The sequence below is a fragment of the Lithobates pipiens genome, unplaced genomic scaffold (genome assembly GCF_037356315.1).
Source record: "Lithobates pipiens isolate NorthernLeopardFrog02 unplaced genomic scaffold, aLitPip1_a1.2 Scaffold_74, whole genome shotgun sequence".
Lineage (NCBI taxonomy): Eukaryota > Metazoa > Chordata > Amphibia > Anura > Ranidae > Lithobates > Lithobates pipiens.
The window spans coordinates 148,500-169,979 of record NW_027507897.1 but is presented as its reverse complement, the minus strand read 5'-3'; the positions used below and the strand labels follow the sequence as shown (position 1 = coordinate 169,979).

The 21,480-nt window shown below is 44.2% G+C and overlaps 1 protein-coding gene across 3 annotated transcripts in view; it reads left to right on the top strand.

Moving 5' to 3' along the window:
- Window positions 1–21,480, top strand: part of LOC143959413 (uncharacterized) — a 116,739-nt gene that overhangs the window by 63,371 nt on the left and 31,888 nt on the right. The window lies entirely within an intron of this gene.

Here is a 21,480-nt window from a genome sequence, read left to right as displayed (position 1 = left end):
CCAGCCATAGTCGGTGATACCCTGCAATAATCAGCCACAGTCGGTGATATCCTGCAATACCCAGCCAGCCGTCATGACTTGAATTTGTGCGGGGATATCTGAATGATGGGTGTAGCTACAGGCATCATTCAGATATCAGCTTTTTCAGCCGGCTATTCCCTACACCATAAGAACAATCATGGGGGCTGTTCCACTGCTTGATCGTTCCTAAGAACAATCATAGGGGCTGTTCCACTGCTTGATCGTTCTTACAGGAGGCGAGAGGGGACGTCCTCTCCCGCCGCCCTCCGGTGCTTCTACGGTCTCGCCAATACGATCAAAGCCAGAATCCTTTTTTTTTTTTTTTTCAGGCTTCCCAGCCTAGAGGTGAGTTGTGAGGTCTTATTGACCCCATATCTCACTGTAAAGAGCACCTGTCCTGCCATATTCCTATTACAAGGGATGTTTACATTCCTTGTAATAGGAATAAAAGTGATCAAAAAAATTTTTGGGGAAAAAATGTCAAACTAAAATAAAGTAAAATGAACAATAAAAAAAATTAAATTTAAAGCACCCCTGTCCCCATGTGCCCGCATGCAGAAGTGAACGCATACGTAAGTCCCACCCACATATGAAAACGGTGTTCAAACCACACGTGAGGTATCGCTGCGAACGTTGGAGCGAGAGCAATAATTCTAGCCCTAGACCTCCTCTGTAACTCAAAACATATAACCAGTAAAAAAATGTAAAGAGTTGCCTATGGGTATTTTTAAGTAGCGACGTTTGGTGCCATTCCAGGAGCGTGTGCAGTTTTGAAGAGGTGACATGTTGGGTATCTATTTACTCAGCGCAACTTCATCTTTCACATGATGCAAAAACATTGGGCTAACGTTACCTTTTTATTTTTTTATTTTATTTTTTTAAGCACAAAACTTTTATTTTTATTTTTTTAAACGCGTTCGAAAAATTGTCCTGGGTGCTCCAGAATGCCTGATGGTGCTCCCTGCATGTTGGGCCTCTGTATGTGGCCACGCTGTGTAAAAGTCTCACACATGTGGTATCGCCATACTCGGGAGCAATAGCAGAATGTGTTTTGAGTTGTAATTTGGGGTATGCATATGCTGTGTGTGAAAAATAAACTGATATTTTGACAATTTTGTGAAAAAAAAACGAAAAAAAAAACCTTAATTTTTCAAAGAATCGTGGGAAAAAATGACGACTTCAAAAAAACTCTTACTAAATACCTTGGAATGTCTTCTTTCCAAAAAGGGGTCATTTGGGGGGTATTTGTACTTTTCTGGCATGTTAGGGTCTCGAGACTTGAAATAGGCCATCAGAAAGACCAAATAATATCCACCAATTTGTACTTATTTTTACCAAAGATATGCAGTAGTATAAATTTTGGCTAAAATTTATGAAGAAAAATTACTAATCTGCTAAATTTTATAACAGAAACGAAGAAAAGTATTTTTTTTTTTTTTTACAGAATATTCGGTCTTTTTTTATTTTATAGCACAAAAAATAAAAAACCCAGTAGTGATTAAGTACCACCAAAAGAAAGCTCTATTTGTGTGAAAAAAGGACAAAAATTTCATATGGGTACAGTGTTGCATGACTGAGTAATTGTCATTCAAAATGTGAGAGCACCGAAAGCTGAAAATTGGTGTGGTTATTAAGCGGGTTTAAGTGCCCAGTGGTCAAGTGTTTAAATTAGGTACAGCAAGAGAGCTCCAGACTTCCTCTGTAAGTCTAAACATGCAACCTGTATAATTTTTTTAAACGTCACCTATGGAGATTTTTAATGGTAAAAATCTTTTCGCCATTCCATGAGTGGGCACAATTTTGAAGTGTGACATGTTGGGTATCAATTTACTCAGCATAACATTATCTTTCATAATATAAAAAAAAATCAGCTAACTTTACTGTTGTCTTATTTTTTAATTCAAAAAAGTGTATTTTTTTTCCAAAAAGAAAAAAATATATATGTTTGGGGGTTCTAAGTAATTTTCTAGCAAAAAATATTTTTTTTTAACTTGTAAACACCAAATCTCAGAGGCTCGGTCCTTAAGTGGTTAAATCGTTTTTTTATATGGTCCCGCTTGGACTCCTTTTGTACAAACCGCTTAATATCCTCCTCGACTTTGCTACAATTCAGCGGAAGAACATGATGTGGGTGGAACAAAATTACTTTTATTTTGTAAATCTAAATTAGCAATAGATAAAGCTAGTGATCTAATAAAATATACAAATCCTGTCTCAATACAAAAGTATCCATTTTAGCCTTAGGACGGAAATGTAAACTTATTAAGAACTTGCATTTCTGTATCAGTTAAAGCGATAGATGAAATATTGTGTACCACACTTTGTAGTTAAGTCCTCTGTCTGTTCCTGGTACCAATTCCCCTTTTTAGTCCTATTGGTTCTTCTTGCCTCCTCTCCTCCTATGTTTGAACTTAGGGGGGCCATGATCCAAAAAAGATCCTCTAGGGGCATTGTGGAAGAACTTGTGGAGGATTTATGTATCGCTAAAAATACATAAGGATCAAGAAAATCCCCCCCCCCCCCCCCAGCCACCCTATCGTGTCTAGTACTGAGTCGGTTACTATGCCTATAGCTAAATATTTAAATCTTTCACACTGGGGCGGTAGCAGTAAAGCGCCACTATTTTTATCAGCGCTGCCCATTCATTCATTTCAATGGGTGGTGGTGGAGGAGTGGTGTATATACTGCTCCTCCACCTCCCCAAAGATGCTGCCTGCAGGACTTTTTTTTTCCTCAGCATTTCACACTGGGGTGGCATGAGAGGCACTTTTCAGGCGCTATTTTTAATGCTAAGATGCCTGAAAAGCGCCCCAGTGTGAAAGGGGTCTAGGGCTGGGTTCACACCATCGCCGCATCAGTCTCAGAGCAAGGGTCTGGTGCATCCTGGTGCAGTTTTCAGGCCCAAATTTTGAGCTGAATTCAGACCTAAACGGACCAAAAGATGCTCAAAGTTTTTCTGCAAAACGCACCGGACCTGCTGCGGAGATATGTGAACCTGCTCTCTATGGAGCAAAATCCCTGCATCTAATTCGCAGTGGTGTGAACGTACTACTAACAACTTGCAGGTACTGGGATGGGTTAGAATGTGAGCCCCCCCATGCATAAGCATGTGTTTTATTTATAATTGCAAATTATTCATTGATAACTGCAGTTTGGTACAGATTTATTGATGATGCATTCGCTATATGGGTGGGTGACCTCAAATCACTATCAATGTTTAATACATATTTGAACTACTTAATTCCTGGTCTGAAATCTTTATGTATCCATGGGCAAAATTGCAATACCATTCTTGGACACATTAACTATACAGAATGGGTATATTATCAGTGATATACAGGCGGTCCCCTAGTTACAAACATCTGACTTGCAAACAACTCCTACTTACAAACGGAGGGAGACAACAGGAAGTGAGAGGAAATCTACTCCTGGGAAGGAAAATTCATTCCTGTAAGAGTTATTATGGGAAAAAGGTCCCTCCACTGATGCTTTATCACCAAGGCTTGTTTCCACAACAACCCAAAATGTTCAAAATACAATTGTCATTGAGATAGAAAGTGGGGTGAAATCTTCTGAACAGGGGCACAGACCGCAAAAAAAATGTTACAGGGATGGTAACCCTTCCCTGTGCTATCCAAAAAGCTTAAAAATAGTTTTCTTCGCTGGAGCTACACTTAAAAAATGTACCTGTTCTGACGTACACACAGATTCAACTTGAGAACAAAACCTACAGGCCCTATTTGTATCCTGGGGACCGCCTGTAGAAGGCCCACTGATCATAACCAATAATTGCACTACTCCATTTTCCATCCCCCTGGAATTTTCAAATCTATTCCTCTGAGCCAATTTAAACGTGTAACTAGAATTACCAGTAATCCCGATTACAGATTGGATGAAATGGAGGGCAGGCTCCAACAGCGTAGATAGCCTTGAGACATGCTTCGTAAAAAATGTATTAAAGAGGGATTCCACATGCAAAAAAAAATATTAAAAGCCAGCAGCTATAAATACTACAGCTGCTGACTTTTAATAAATACACTCACCTGTCCCAGGGTCCAGCGATGTCGGCAGCCGAGATCGATCGCTCGGGTCTCTGCTGCTGCCGCCATTCTAGGTGAGGGAATCGGGAAGTGAAGCGTTGCGGCTTCACTTCCCGGTTCCCTACTGCGCAAGTCATGCAGTGCACTAGGTCCGCGCTGTCTCTGGGACCCGTGTGTGTCCCAGCAGACAGCGCGGCGGGACAGGAAATGGCATAGACCCCTGTGGGAGTCTATGCCTGGAAGTGGGTGCAAATACCTGTCTTAGACAGGTATCTGCACCCCCTCCCCCCTGAAAGGTGCCAAATGTGACACCGAAGGGGGGGAGGGTTCAGATGAGAGGAAGTTCCACTTTAGGGTGGAACCCCGCTTTAATTTACAATCCAATAAGCCTAAAATCACAGTCCGGAGAATGCCATTTAATTGCCTGATTTCACCCGTATGCTAATAGAGTATATAATATTAAAAAAAACATTGGCCTGTTCTGAATAGTAATTGCCCTACGGTTCCAGAATTTTATCTTTCTCCCTTGCTATCATATTGTCGAGGGAGAGTGATTCATGATAGACTTGAAAAATCGGATCAACATTGTACACCTATTCCCCATATTACTTTCTTGGATCCACGGAATAAAGGCTAATTTCCTTGCCTTAGTTGTATTCAATGTACTATTGGTATTAACAGTAAGAGTTTCTCTCACCCACAAAAGACATTGACATATTCTTATGTAGTGTACATTATCAAATGTCCATTTTGGGATTTTGTATGTAGAAGAAACTATACAGACGGTCAAGGACCGTATTGCTAGACACAAATACTCCATTAGAGATAAATACGACATTTCATTGAAAAAAGGCCATACGGTATCACAACTAAGACATATGGTGATAGATGGTATACCCAGGAATAGATGGGGAGGAAATAGGGAACTGGAGCGGAGAAATTGAGAGGTTAACTGGATTCATCAGTTGCAAACCCTACATCCTAAAGGATTGTTTTTTTTTGGCATGTTTTTATTAATAATTTGTGTATATATTGTATGTAAATATTAGTTTTATATATATATATATATATATATATATATATATATATATATATATATATATATATATATATATATATATATATATATAAAATATATATTAATTATACACAAAATTAGGAGATTAATATTCAATGATTACGATTTAATATATTGATAATAACATATAGATTGATGTTTTTTGGTTAAGGGTGATATATATATTATATATAAATATTTTTATTTATTTTTTTCCACAATTCTTTGCAAAATCAAGATTCTCTTTTTTTTCTTCTTCACAAAATTGTCATATTATCAGCTTATTTCTGACACAGCATATGCATACCACAAATTATACCCCAAAACACATTCTTCTGTTACTCCCGAGTATGGCGAGTATGGCGATACCACATGTGTGAGACTTTTACACAGCATGGTCACATACAGAGGCCCAACATGCAGGGAGCGCCATCAGGCGTTCTGGAGCACCCAGGCCAATTCTGACATTTCTCTCCTACGTGTAAAAGTCCTCATTTATTTGCTAGAAAATTACATAGAACCCCAAAAAATTATGTATGTTTTTTTTTTTAGCAAAGACCCTAGAGAATACAATGGTGGTCGTTGCAACTTTTTATCTCGCATGGTATTTGCGCAGCAATTTTTCGAACACGTTTTTTGGGAAAAAACTTGTTTGTGCTTTAAAAAAAAAAACAGTAAAGTTAGCCCAACGTTTTTGCATAATGTGAAAGATGAAGTTACGCCGAGTAAATAGATGCCTAACATGTCACCCTTCAAAATTGCACACGTTCTGTGGAATGGCGGAAAACGTCGCTTCTTAAAAGTCCCCATAGGCGACGCTTTCAATTTTTTTTACTGGATACGTGTTTTGAGTTAGAGGAAGTCTAGGGCCAAAATTATTGTTCTCGCTCTAACGTTCACACCGATACCTCACGTGTGTGTGTGTGGTTTGAACACCGTTTTCATATGTGGGTGGGACTTACGTATGCGTTCGCTTCTGGATTTTTTAAAAATTCATTTTACTTTATTTATTTTAGTTTGACACTTTTTCCCCAAAAATAAATTTTTTGATCACTTTTATTCGTATCACAAGGAATAGAAACATCCCTTGTAATAGGAATATGGCATGACAAGTCCTCTTTACAGTGAGATATGGGGGCAATAATAAAAAAAAACATTCTGGCTTTGATCGTATTGGCGAGTCGGTAGAAGCACCAGTGGGCGGCGGGAGGGGGGGGCATCCCCTCTCGCCTACTGTAAGAACTATCAAGCAGCGGAACAGCCGCAATGATCATTCTTATGGTGTAGGGAATAATCGGCTGAAAAAGCTGATATCTGAATGATGCCTGTAGCTACAACCACCATTCAGATATCCCCGCACAAAGTCAAGGATGTCATATGCCGGCCGGTGGGCGGGAAGTGGTTAAAATGCTTTTTTTTTTTTTATTTTATTTTTTTTTACGCAAAGTTGTCTATTTTATACAATATTTCTAACACAGCATGTACATAGCAAAAATGACATCCCAAAATAGATTCTCCTACTCCTCCTGAGTACTTCCACAGCCTGGTCACATACAGAGGCCGAGTACAGCCAAGCATGGCCGAGCATTGCAGGGTATCACCAAGTATTGCTGGGTATTGCAGAGTACCACTGGGTATGGCTGGGTATGGCAATTTATGTCAGAGTATTGCCAGGGCATTGCAGAGTATTGCCAGGGCATTGCAGGGTTAATTGAGCAGCGCTGTGGGCACTACAGATCCAGCTCACAGCGCTGCTGACACCGATCTCTACCATCTCACTGTACTGATGGGTACAGAGAGGGGAGGGAGGAACCGGCGTCATAACATGACGCCAGTTTGTTTACAAGTGATCGCTTTTTTTTTTTTTTTCTTTTGAGACTACATGTTTTGGTTTGTTTTCATAAGTATTTTGAAGTTAACTTGCTTGAGGAGTGCTGCACTATTTATTTATTTTAATTTTTGTTTCTTGATTTTACAGAGGTGTCAGCTGCTCCTGGATTACATATGGTGTATCTTTAGGAGCAGCAAAAGGATACATGTCTTTTCGATTGAAGCCCGATTCGATTGCTTTGAGCAGTGATTGCCCTTCAAAGCATCTGATAAACAGATCTTGTTTAATCAGAAGCTTCCCTGGCTGTACAAGCCAGGAAATGACAGCACTAAACAAAAGTGACAAAATCCTTGTCTCTTCCAGCTTCATTTGTCAGAGGAGATGGAGGAACCGATGCTCCTCCATCTCCCCTGTGGACAGTCAACCCAACTTTTATAGCAGTCCCAGGCTCCCTGGCAGAATGGGAGAGCCAGGGGATGGGGCACATTGTAAAAGTGATTGGGCGGCTGTAAAGCTGCTTGAATCTATTCTACTGGAAAGCGAATCGCCTGTTTTATAATTGGTACCAGGATCATGGCTGCAGCCACAACCATAATGGTATAACTGCTTGCTGTCAAGGCTATATATATTTATTTATAAATAATATGGCCACTGAACAGCTTGCGGTTAAAGTAAAGCATATGGAGTGGGTCAATATGGAATACCTAATGCCCGGCATAAGAATAAGGTTGTGCCAGAGACTTATAGAGTAGGAGTTGCTGCCCACATCCCTAATTTGATAAAATACAAAAAAAATCCTCTATGGGACTTTGAAAGGCAGAAACTCCTTAGTAATTACAGTTTTGAAATTATATTCATATTTTATTTGTAAAGTCATTAAAATCATGAAATATTACACGATGAAATCAAAAATGGATGCATATACAGCTGCAGTGCAATATCAAAACATTAAAACAACCACTGGACTCTGTCGATATGTAGATGAGCCGGAAGAGATAATCAAAGGGGTGAACAGCACTGATCAGCAGACATAAATAGGACCCTCAGAGGCAAAGTAAAAACTTTTTATTATTGTTAAAAAAAAAAATAAATAAAAATAAAATGTTCACCGAGGCATACAGCAGCCAATTGATGGTCATGCAGAGACTTTGATTAAAAAACTGACAGTACCTGTAGGCTGGAGCCACATGGATGACACAGGGGCTTAGGGAAACCCAGCACAAAGCCGTTGGACAAAGAACACAGGAGCACCGCTGATGGGAGGCCCATCCAGGACTGTAAGAATAGGGGTCAGATGAAGGAGGAACCAAACTGCAGGCACAGGAACAGTATACAGCGGCCACTCGCACTGTGTACGAAGCCCGGAAGTGATGTCGCATCCTGGCAGAAGTCAGCCAAAGGGATTTGAAGAGTATGGGCAAACCCTGCTCCTGGAGCCAATCAAGAACTGCCGATGCCAAGGGAGCAGAGAGTCACATACCGCCGACTGGAGACACCCCCCCCCCCCTTCAGGTTATCCCTTTGGCTGACTACCGCCAGGCTGTGACATCACTTCTGGGCTTCGTGCACAGTGCGAGCAGCTGCTGTATAGTGGCCCCAACAGTTCCTGTGCCTGCAGTTTGGTTCCCCCTTCATCTGACCCCTGTTCTTACGGGCCTGGATGGGCCTCCCATCAGCGGTGCTCCTGTGTTCTTTGTCCAACGGCTTTGTGCTGGGTTTCCCTTAAAAAAAAAAAAAAAATTAACAATAATAAAACGTTTTTAATTTGACTCTGAGGGTCCCATTTATGTCTGCAGATCAGCGCTGTTCACCCCTTTTGATTATATCTTTTGTCCTTCTTTTGTCTGAGTTTTGGACAGCAGCAGTTACAGCTACATTTAATTTCTTTTTGACTTTTCACTTGGCCTCTGGTCTGTGCGTCTGGATTTTTGTTTTTAGTAGATGAGACAGAGAATTTCCAACGCGTTTCAAGTTTGTAACAATGATCTTCTTCTCCGGGGGATAGTGATTTTAGTAACAAACATAAGTTATCTATAATAGAAAACAAAAAACAGTAAGCATCCATAATTGTGCAATTGAAAAAAACCCGTACAACAAAAGTATTGTATGTGGACACTGACAACGTTTTAGATAAATCCACCTATATTGCATCCTAATTAAAAGCACAGGGAAAACTTTGCTGCCAAATGTCACCCACATCCAGCCACATGGAGGAAAGAAACCGCAGATCCAAAGACAGGACCAGCCACAAAGGGCACTCTGCGTTCAGGACGCACCACAGGGAAGCCAAGGGCAAAGCCTAGGTCTAAGACATAAAGAGTAGGCAAAACTAATTATCACACAGCGTGCGTACCCAGCTTAAAGGGGTTGTAAAGGCTCGTGTTTTTTTCACCTTAATGCATCCTATGCATTAAGATGAAACACCTTGCAGCCATCGGCCCCCGTTATACTTACCTGAGCCCCGAATTTGTGTTGGTATGTCCCCGCCATCCCCCTCTACGGGTTTCTGGCTCTTTATTGAATAGATTGATAGCAGCGCAGCCATTGGCTCCCGCTGTTGTCAATCAAATCCAGTGACACTGGTGGGCAGGGCCGAGTCCTGCATTTGGCCTCTATGGACGCCAAATGCTGGACTCAGGAGTGCGCCCGCAAGGTAACCCCCCCCCCCTCGGAAAACACTTCTGAGGGGGTTATCTAATGCAGGGAGGGACCCTGGATGTCCGGGGCCGCTCTGTGCAAAACGAGCTGCATAGTGGAGGTAAGTATATGTTTTGTTATTTAAAAAAAAAAAAATATCCTTTAGTATCACTTTAAGACTGATTGAGGCAAATTACACCAGATCTCAAAATCGGGATGCTCCATAAATGCTCACACCAGTCTCGCACAGTAAAAGAGTGAAACCACCAAAATGATAATATTAATATAAGCCATATAGCAGACCGATGCATATGATATATATACACAGGTGCAAATGATAGAAACCCATAAAATATGGATAATATCTAGCTCATATGAGCTCTTCAATGTTGTAGCAAAAAAATCTAGAAATTACCTGTAGTCTAGTGGAGGTTTGCTCGGTCTGCATGACAGCATGAGACTGGGCTGAGAGATGTCTGTGTTTAAGAAGGTTCCTTGTATCATTAACTTTACCCACTTCTGCTGTGGTTTGGGGAGGGGTGTATGTAAACATGAGGGAGTGCCCTCCGAGTCCCCAGCGGATATTAACATATTCAATTTAACCTTTTACCATTATGTTTGAATACAATTCCATTGCCTCTTCCGCTCCAGGGGCGGACAGTGAGCTATATGCTCCGGGGCACACATATTACCGGGCTACTGCTGTCTGTGTCAGTGTGCCGTGTCCAGCAGCCACCCCGTACTGCTCGGGTGATGGGTCTGTGGTGGAATGCGTCCAGCAATCCCAACAGGAAGGGTAAATACGGCTCTCCCTGCCTCCGCAAGATACAGCAGCTGGGCATTCCCTGGGAGGTCGACTAGGGGGTCTCACTTGCCCTTTCCTCTCTCCCTATTCCTCATTCCCTCCTCCCCCTGCTTGGGCCACTGTGTGATGGCATGAGGTGCTGTGTATGTACCTAGGCCAGGAAGCCTCCGCGGGGGGGGGGGGGGGGGGGTGTGGGAGGTTCCTAGCTTTGGCAGGGATTTTAGGGTTCGGTTTTGTTTTGTTTTTTTGCCCCCCTTTACTGTGAGGTGCCTGAGTAATTTTGCTGAGGCCGCCGCCATTTTCCTGTAGTCTTATGCAGTGTATGCCATTTTCTAGAAGGTTCGGTGGCCATTTTCTTGGTGATTTTTGCACTAAGGACGGCCGATGGCCATTTTCTTGTAGCCTCAGCGCTTTTTTACCTCTAGTGCTGGATCTGTGTACCTCAGAACAGCGAGGTTTTTGCTCTGAGCGCTTTGTGACAGACGGCAGAGCGGTCAGCGGCAGCACTTGGTCAGGGTGGTGAGTCCTGCGGCGGGGCCCCTCAGTCTTTGAGCAGCCAGGAGGGTGGGATTTGTGTACCTTGCCTTAAGTCCCTAAGTTGTGGCAGGCAAGTGAGGGTCAGCATGGTATCAGAAGCTGGCGCTTCTTCCCCAGACATCTCTGCTATTGCAACCGGCTCACCTGAAAAAAATGCAGTGCCTATGGACGCTTTATCGGCGGTCCTGGAGACCTTTGTTGCCAGGGTGTAAGTGGCTTGCGGGCGCAAGAGGGGTAGAAAATGCCCCCTGCCCCCGTCTTTTGGGGAGAGCTCTGATAATGACTCAGGTCCCGCATTGACAAGTGGCTCCTGTTCTGACATGTCAGAGGATGCGGACCAGGACCGTTCGGACAGTGACAATGACTCTGTGTCCGGGTTAGCGCAAGAAAAAGCGCTAGTAAGCACTTATCACTGCGGTGCGGGATACCCTGAAAATACAGGATGCAGTAGGAACCTCTGCTGAGGTGGGTCCCACAAACTGGCTTGCGCGCCTAAGATGTTTCCGTAATTGACTTATTTTGAGAAGTTCATCTACAAGGAATGAGGAAGTCTGCAACGGGACTTTTCAGTCCCAAGAAGAATGGCGATGCGTTACCCCTTTGAGGAGAGCCTCCTGGAGAAAATGGACATCTCCTCCGGTCGTTGACCCCCCAATATCCAGGTTGCATAAAGTAACCACGATTCCGGTAGAAGGGACTCCTGCCTTCAAGGATCCTGCTGACAGGAGGGCCGCAGCAGTGGCCAGTCATGTTTACGGTAGTGGGGTCAGCGTTACGACCTGTGCTGACCACAACCTTGTCGCAGATGCTTACTGAATGGGCAAAGCTGTTGCACCGTGAATTGGATAAGCAGCCATCTCCCCCGGTCTACGTAGAGCAGGCAGACCAGTTGGTGCATGGCCTTAAGTATGTCTGTGATGCGACCCTGGATACAGTCCCCCTGCTCTCTAGAGCGTCAGTATCAGCAGTGGTGCTACGGCGCCTGATTTGGCTGAAATGCTGATCTGCGGACCAGGCATCTAAAAAAAAAGCTCTGGCGGATTTGCCCTTCCAAAGTGAGAGGCTTTTTGGAGCTTCGCTGGATGACACTATTAAAAATGTTACTGGTGGGAAGAGCACACTGCTTCCACAGTCCAGGACGGGTAAGGAGCCACGTCGTAGGCAAGGGCCCTCTTTTTCTGCTCAGAAACTGCTTTTTCGCCCGCCCAGGTCGGCAGGTAAGCCTTCCCAGTCCCACAAGGTGCCTGCATGAAGGACAAAAGCGTCCCGGGTTTCACAAGCCAAACAAGTCTGCGAACAAATGTTACCGTATGAAAGTTTGCCCCCGCCAACTCTCGGATGGGGGGTCGCCTTCGGGAGTTTGCAGCCAGGTCTACCTCTCTGCTGTCCGACCAGTGGGTTTGCGAACTGGTTTCATTGGAATACAAGAGTTTTCTTCTTGTCCGCCAAACAGATTTTTTTTCCCTCCAACCTACCTCTACTTCCAGCTCGCCGGGAAGCCCTGTTCGGGGCAGTACAGGACCTGCTACTGCGCGGGGTGATAGTACGCTGGAAAGGTTTCAGGGATTCTACTCCAATTTGTTTGTAGTCCCCCAAAAAGGAAGGGGTACGTCCAATCCTGGACTTGAAGTGCTAAGGTTCAGGATGGAATGAGTTCGCTCCGTGGTCGCTGCACTCCATTTGGGGGACTTTCTGGCATCCCTGGATATCTCGGGCATCAGAGGTTTCTGCAATTTGCAGTCGGAAGAGCACTATCAGTTTGTGGCTCTCCCTTTTGGCCTGGTGTCAGCACCCTGAGTCTTTACCAAAGTGTTAAGGCAACATGGGATTGCAATCGTGGGTTACATAGAGAGCAGCTTCCACCTTAGAATTAAGGGAGGATGTAGCGATCACCACGCAGACTCTCTGGGAGTTGGTGGTTGGGTGCTGAACCTAAAGAAGTCGGTGTTGGTGTCGACTCAACGCCTGGAGTACCTGGGATTGCTGTTTGGACTCCTCTGAAGCGAGAGTTTTTCTCCCTTCAGACAAGCTGCACTGAAGTTTCTGATGAACCGCAGGTGGTCGTCGATGTGCTTCTGCATGCGCGTTCTGGGCCTCATGGTAGCCACTTTTGAGGTGGTACCGTACGCTCAATTTCACACTCGAGTCTTGCAGAAGTAAATTTTGTCAAAATGGAACAAATCTCCATTATCCCTGGATTGTCAAATTCGGGTGAGCCAGTTAGTCAGGAATTCCCTTCTCTAGTGGCTGAGGTCTCTGGCCCTTCGGTCTGGTAGATCGTTTGTTCCTCTCAAATGGACGGTGATCACAATTGACGCCAGCCTGACCGGTTGAGGGGGAGTGCTGGGAGTACAGTCGGCCCAGGGCCTTTGGTCGTGGGTACAATCCTAACTGCCGATCAATGTGTTTGAGCTTCATGCAATCAGACTTTGCCTCTCCACATGGTCAATGAGGGTACAAGGGCATCCGATCAGGATCCAGCCAGACAACGCCACGGCGGAGTCACAAGGAGCTCAGCTGCAGCATGGGAGGTCGCTCGCATCCTCCAGTGGGTAGAGCGACACGTGTCGGCCATATATATCCTGTGCATAGAAAACTGGCAGGCGGACTACCGAAGTCGTTAGTTGCTGGACCCAGGGGAATGGTCTTTGCATCCGGAGGTATTCAGGCTCCTTTGCCTAAGATAGGGCACACCAGATGTGGACCACTTGGCCTCTCGACTCAATCGAAAGGTGCAGAGGTTTGTGTCCAGGACAAGAGACCCCTGGGCGGACACGTCAGATGCATTGGTGGCTCCATGGGGGCATTATCGGCTGATTTATGCCCCCCCCCCAGCTTCTACCACGTCTGCTGCGCAGAGTGGAGGCCAAGGGGATTCCAGTAATTCTGATTTGCCCCAGATTGGCCTCGGTGTCCTTGGTACACCGACCTAGTACGACTAGTGGTGGATGTTCCTTGGTGGCTACCGCTGCGAGAGGGCCTTCTAGCGCAGGGTTCGATACTTCATCATCCTGCTTTACCGTTGCTGGTTTTAACGACATGACTGTTGAAAACCAGGTGCTAAAGGACCGAGGTGTCAGACTCGCTAATTTTTACTATGCTAAGGGCATCAACGTCATCTTGTCAGATGATTTACCATTGTACGTAGAAGGCTTGCATCTACATGTGTGAGGAGATGGGGTGGCGTCCGTGCACTTATTCAGTTTCCAGGATCCTGCTGTTTTTGCAGCGAGGAGTGGATCAGAAGCTTGCCTTAAGCACCATCAAGGGACAGATATCAGCCTTGGCTGTATTTTTCCAACGCCTGTTGGCAACTCGCTTATTGGTGAGTATCTTTGTGCAAGGGGTTCGACGTGTAGTCCCTCTGGTTCCACCCCAGCTACCTCCGTGGGATCTGAATCTCTGGTGCTATCGGCGCTTCAGAAACTGCCGTTTTGAGAACATTAAGGCGATTCCCTTGTTAACACTCCCTCAGAAAGTCGTTTTTTTTAGTAGCTATTACATCTGCCAGGAGGGTTTCTGAGTTGGCGGCCTTGTCATGCAAGTCTTCCTACCTGGTTATCCACAAGGATAAGGCGCTGCTACATCCACCGCCCTCTTTCCCTCCAAAGGTGGTTTCGGCATTCCATCTAAATGAGGACATTGTGTTACCTTCCTTATGTCCTAAGCCAACGTGCCTAAAAGAGATTGCTTTACATTACCTGGATGTGGTCCGGGCTTTACGGTGTATCTGTCAGCTAGAGCTCCCTTCCGGAAGTCAGACTCTGTCTCAAGGCTGGTCTGAAAAAAGGTCTGTCAGTCTTGTCCACTATTTCTCGGTGGATCAGACAGATCGTGGTTCAGGCCTGTGCCTTAAAGGGGCGGGTGCCCCCTTTTCCTGTCACGGCTCGTTCCAACAGAGCAATTGGGACCTCCTGGGCTTTCCGACATCAAGCGTCTGTCTCCCAGGTGTGTAAAGCGGTGACTTGGTATTCCATTCACACCTTCGCTAAATTCTACAAAGTTGACGTAAGTGCATCTTCAGATGTTTGCTTTGCCTGCAAGATTTTGCAGGCGGCTACTAAGCTACTAGTTTGTTGTAAACGCATCTTTTGATGCACAAGTTGGCTTCTGGTTTTGATGGCAGCCATTTAAGATGGTGACTCCTCTGTTGAGGTGTTCCCTTTGTTGTGGGTGAAGTTATGTTTTGCTGTTTCCACTCCTCGTTTTTTTGACACTGCTTGGGGATGTCCCTAGGGTCAAGAATTAAAGGAGCTGTGTCCGTCAATGAACGAAAGAGAAAATGGGATTTTTGTACTCGCTGTAAAATCCTTTTCTCTGAAGTTCATTGATGAACACAGCACACACCCCTCCTATTTATGTTTGTACTGCTTTTTGAGGAACTGAGCTGCAAGAAGCAGGATGAGGGGTTATAGCCAGAGGGACCGCCCCCTGGGCAGTGCTGTGCAGTCTTGCTGTTTTTTACGTGTGTTACATGTTCTGCCTAGCCCTCTCCTGTCATACTTGCTGTCTACCAGAATCCTAAATCTGGAATATATACAGCTGTTAATAGTGCTAATAGTAAAAATCTAAATCTTTTGGCACAGGGATGATGGGGAATGTAACAAGAATTTGAATCGTAAAAATGTTTCTAGAATCCAATCCTATGTTTTGCCTGTTCACTATCTTCTTCTTTGTCTCCATGTACTGCTCCTATTTTTCCTGACCTGTTTTTCCTCTTTTCTTGTTTTGCTCCCCTCCTTTCTGTAAAGCACAACCCCACATGTATCATCCATTCATCCACTTACATAATGCTCCTCTCCTTGACGCTTCCTCTGTTGCACTTCTCTAGTGCACCCCACTGTATCTCCTTGTAGTGCTCCTCCTTCATTCCACCACCTTCATGCCTATACCACTTTTTTTTATCCGCATATGTATTTTCCCTCCCCCATCTACAGCTCTTCTTCAATGTCATATGTCCTAGAAAACGGAGTCCTCCTAGTAGTGCTCCCTCTCCTGATGTCCCATGGAATGTATCTATTTAGATGGATTGGCAAAACACAGAAGTTTGTCATAATATAATTCTAGGGTTTGTGTATGAGTCATGGCTCTTAGCCCTTGTACACACGGTCGGATATTCCGACAACAAAATCCATCGATTTTGTCCGAAATTGGTGTTGCATACACACGGTCAGACAAAGTTGTCGGAAAATTCAATCGTTTAGAATGTGATGACGTTTAGTTACGACGGGACTACGTTCAGGTAAGTAGCCAATAGCTTTGGTCTAGGAATTTGATCTGAGCATGCGTGGCACTTTGTCCGATCGGAATTCTCTACAAACGATCAAAGTCCGATCGGATCATGTTGTTGGAAACTGTTATAGCCCGGCTCTAAAACTTTGTAGGTCAGATATTCTGACGGAAACAATCCGATGGAGCCCACACACGGTCGGATTATCAGACAACATGGTCCGATCAGACATTTTCTGTCGGAATGTCCGACCATGTGTACAAGGGCTTAGGCTTTGTCCAAGTTGCAGTAACACTGTTGCATGTGTTCTCTTCTACAGTATCTCACAAAAGTGAATACACCCCTCACATTATTGTAAATATTTTATTATATCTCGTCATATGACAACACTGAAGAAATTACACTTTTCTACAATGTAAAGTAGTGAGTGTACAGCTTGTATAACCATGTAAACTTACTGTCCCCTCAAAATAACTCAACACACAGCCATTAATATCTAAACCTCTGGCAACAAAAGTGAGTACACCCCTAAGTGAAAATGTCCAAATTGGGCCCAAAAGGCTCTATTTTGGGTGGCCACCATTATTTTCCAACAATGCCTTAACCCTCTTGGGCATGAAGTTCACCAGAGCTTCACAGGTTGCCACTGTAGTCCTCTTCCACTCCTCTATGATGACATCGTGGAGCTGGTGGTTGTTGGAGACCTTGCACTCCCCCACCTTCCATTTGAGGATGCCCCACAGATAATCAATAGGGATTAAGTCTGGAGACATACTTGGCCAGTCCATCCCCTTTATCCTCAACATCTTTAGCAAGGCAGTGGTCATCTTGGAGGTGCGTTTGTAGAGCTGGGTGATTTTTATATTAAAAAAAAACATGCAAAACAATCTCGCGAAGTAGACCAAAGCCACGGCCTCGCCTAAAAACTCCTGCCAGCAGCACCTCGGGATTGGCGCGGTGGTGAAAAAAAAATCAAAAAAATTGATTTGACCTCTCAACTCCATTCAAGATTCAAATCGATTTTTTTTTTCCCCTGACCCTATATGTTTTGGGGTGGTTATGTTGGAGTACTGCAGCCCAGTCTCTGAAGGGAGGGGATCATGCTCTGCTTCAGTATGTCACAGTACATGTTTCCATTCATGGTTCCCTCAATGAATTATAGCTCCCCAGTGCCAGCAGCACTCGTGCAGCCCCAGACCATGACACTCCCACCACCATGCTTGACTGTAGGCAAGACACCTGTCTTTTTACTCCTCACCTGGTTGCCGACACAAACGCTTGATATCATCTGAACCAAATAATTTAAGTTTATTTTGGTTTCATCAGATCACAGGACATGGTTCCAGTAATCCATGTCCTTAGTCTGTTTGTCTTCGGCAAACTGCAGGCTTTCTTGTGGATCATCTTTAGAAGAGGCTTCTTTCTTGGATTACAGCCATGCAGACCAATTTGATGCAATGTGTGGCGTATGGTCTGAGCACTGACAGGCTGACCCCCCCCCCCCCCCCATCCTTTCAAACGCTGCAGCAATACTGGCAGCACTCATATGTCTATTTCCCAAAGACAACCTCTGGCTATGACTCTGAGCACTTCTTCGGTTGACCATGGCGAGGCCTGTTCTGTGTGGAACCTGTCCTGTTAAACCGCTGTATGGTCTTGGCCATTGTGCTGCAGCTCAGTTTCAGGGTCTTGGCAATCGTCTTATAGTTTAGGCCATCCTAATGTAGAGCGACAATTCTTTTACACTGTTAAACAAGCTGTACACTCACTACTTTATCTTGTAGCAAAGTGTAATTTTTGCAGCGTTGTCACATGAGATGATATAATAAAATCTTTACAAAAATGTGAGGGGTGTTCTCATTTTTGTGAGATACTGTATATGCAATACACCAGGACCTGTTGGCTGATGGAGGACAGAAGAGCCTACTGAGCTGGCATGAGCTGTAACAGTTGAATGCCCAGAAGTGATCTGAGGTCAGTAGTGTGGAATATATTTTGAGGTTGAAGAGGATAGTTGTGTCCCATTATAAATATATTTATTTTTATAGTTTTTAAGAAGCTTTTAATAAAAGATGGCATTTTTTTGCTGCCCTGTGGCAGTTTGATTATATGGGGAGAAGTACAGGCTGTGGACAGTAAGGCTTCACTCACACCGCATTTATCGGCGTATAACCCGCACCCCAATTTAAAGAGGGAAGTATAAGGAAAAATGTTTTCACAGCCCCCCCTTTACATTATACAGTACACAGCCCTCTGCACAGTATACAGCCCCCTGCACAATACACAGCCCCCCCATCCAGTATACAGCTCTCTGCACAATTCACAACCCCCCATCTTGTATACAGCCCCCTGCACAGTTCACAGCCCCCCTTCCCTTTCACTCCCAGGAGACCCCCAGTCTCTTGAGATAGCAGTGCCAGCATCACTACCAGCCCCTTCTACACTGCCAGCCCCTTCTACACTCATTGTAAAACAAAGCCCCCATATACAGTGCCTTCCGAAAGTATTCAGCCCCCTTGAACTTTTCAACCTTTTGCCACATTTCAGGCTTCAAACATAAAGATATAACATTTTTATTTTTTGTGAAGAATCACCAACAAGTGGGACACAATTGTAAAGTGGAACGAAATCTATTGGATTTTTGAAACTTTTTTAACTAATAAAAAAATGAAAAGTGGGGCGTGCAAAATTATTCGGCCCCCTTGCGTTAATACTTTGTTGAGCCACCTTTTGCTGCAATTACAGCTGCAAGTCACTTGGGGTATGTCTCTATCAGTTTTGCACATCGAGAGACTGAAATTCTTGCCCATTCTTCCTTGCAAAACAGCTCGAGCTCAGTGAGGTTGGATGGAGAGCGTTTGTGAACAGCAGTTTTCAGCTCTTTCCACAGATTCTCGATTCACCTGGATACATTTATTTGTGAACCATTCCTTTGTAGATTTTGCTGTATGTTTGGGACCATTGTCTTGTTGGAAGATAAATCTCCGTCCCAGTTTCAGGTCTTTTGCAGACTCCAACAGGTTTTCATCCAGAATTGTCCTGTATTTGGCTGCATCCATCTTCCTCTCAATTTTAACCATCTTCCCTGTCCCTGCTGAAGAAAAGCAGGCCCAAACCATGATGCTGCCACCACCATGTTTGACAGTGGGGATGGTGTGTTGAGGGTGATGAGCTGTGTTGCTTTTACGCCAAACATATCGTTTTGCATTGTGGGCAAAAAGTTCGATTTTGGTTTCATCTGACCAGAGCACCTTCTTCCACATGTTTGGTGTGTCTCCTAGGTGGCTTGTGGCAAACTTTAGACGAGAGTTTTTATGGATATCTTTGATAAATGGCTTTCTTCTTGCCACTCTTCCATAAAGGCCAGATTTGTGCAGTGTACGACTGATTGTTGTCCTATGGACAGACTCTCCCACCTCAGCTGTAGTTCTCTGCAGTTCATCCAGAGTGATCATGGGCCTCTTGGCTGCATCTCTGATCAGTCTTCTCCTTGTCTGAGCTGAATGTTTAGAGGGGCCGGCCAGGTCTTGGTAGATTTGCAGTGGTCTGATACTCCTTCCATTTCAAAATGATCGCTTGCACAGTGCTCCTTGGGATGTTTAAAGCTTGGGAAATCTTTTTGTATCCAAATCTGGCTTTAAACTTCTCCACAACAGTATTACGGACCTGCCTGGTGTGTTCCTTGGTCTTCATGATGCTCTCTGCGCTTTTAACAGAACCCTGAGACTATCACAGGGCAGGTGCATTTATACAGAGACTTGATTACACACAGGTGGATTCTATTTATCACCATCAGTCATTTAGGACAACATTGGATCATTCAGAGATCCTCGCTGAACTTCTGGAGTGAGTTTGCTGCACTGAAAGTAAAGGGGCCGAATAATTTTGCACGCACCAGTTTTCAGTTTTTTATTTGCTAAAAAAGTTTAAATTATCCAATAGATTTCGTTCCACTTCACAATTGTGTCCCACTTGTTGGTGATTCTTCACAAAAAATTAAAATTTTATATCTTTATGTTTGAAGCCTGAAACTTGGCAAAAGGTTGAAAAGTTCAAGAGGGCCGAATACTTTCGCAAGGCACTGTACCTCATTAGCACCATTTGTTTTTCACTGTCCTGGTCACATGACTGCTCTCCTCGGATATTACATAGATGGTCATGTGACTGCTCTCATCCACCAATCAAAAGCTACACTCGGCGGAGAAGGAGAGCAGCAAGGAAAATCTATTGGATCTATTGATTAAGAAGCTTCATTTTACAATGACTGACACAGGAGGGGCAGTGCAGGAGAAGGGGTTGGCAAGTGATTTTTTTTCTCACCTTTGACTATGCAGGCAGCGCTGTCCCAGGGCCAGGAGAGGCGGGGGTGGCCGGCTGGCCTGACACCCCCCCCCCCCAAATGGGTGGCTCCCGGGGCGGACCACCCGATCCCTGCCCCCTGTTGGTAAAAAATGTTATCAGTGTATAACATGCAGGCACTGTTTACACTGTTTTCAGGGGGGAAAAGTGAGTTTTATATGCCAATAAATACGGTATGTAACCAGCAAGGTTTGAGCAAGCGTGTGAACAACTGTGGGCAGGAAGCCCCATTCAGTGCAATGGGAGGCTGACCGCACCCACTGCCACTCGCATTTTATCGACATACAGTGATTCATTATGCATAATCGACCCTGGATGCAGACACAGCTGTTTCTTAAGATGCTGTACTTCTTTGTTCTTTAGGATTAGGGCTTGTTCACATAACCCTAAATCCAACTCCACCCAAATCAATTTGGTTTTGTATACATTAAAAACCTGTTAGAACCTCCGCTTGATTTGTATTTCTTTCTAGTGTCCCTGCTGGATACGATTTCTTCTCCGTGCCTGTTCCGGTGGCATTAAGGAAGTTATACGGAATCTCAGTAATCCTTCTTTTTTTTTTTTTTTTATTTAGACTGTAGAAGGGTAGAAAGATTTTGATTACCATCTTCCTCTCCTGGTGACATTTGTGTTCATTTTTTTTTCTGGTTTGCCAGGAACATGACATGATAAAAATATTCCATATGGGGATACAGCAATAATAAAACTGATGGAAGTTCTTACCATTCCCCACTATATCCAAAACAAAATAATTGCTATAGTTGGCCTTTAAAGTGTGTGTTAACGCCAAAATAAATTATATACAGATCCTGGTCCCTTAAAGCAAAAAAAAAAAAAAAAGTACAATTGTCACGGCCAGCCCCTCTCAGGCCGGTCACGTGACTCGCAGCCACTTTACAACTATAAGACCGAGCTTCTGCAGAGGACACGAGAGGCCACGTGATCTTCCTGGCTGACGTCAGA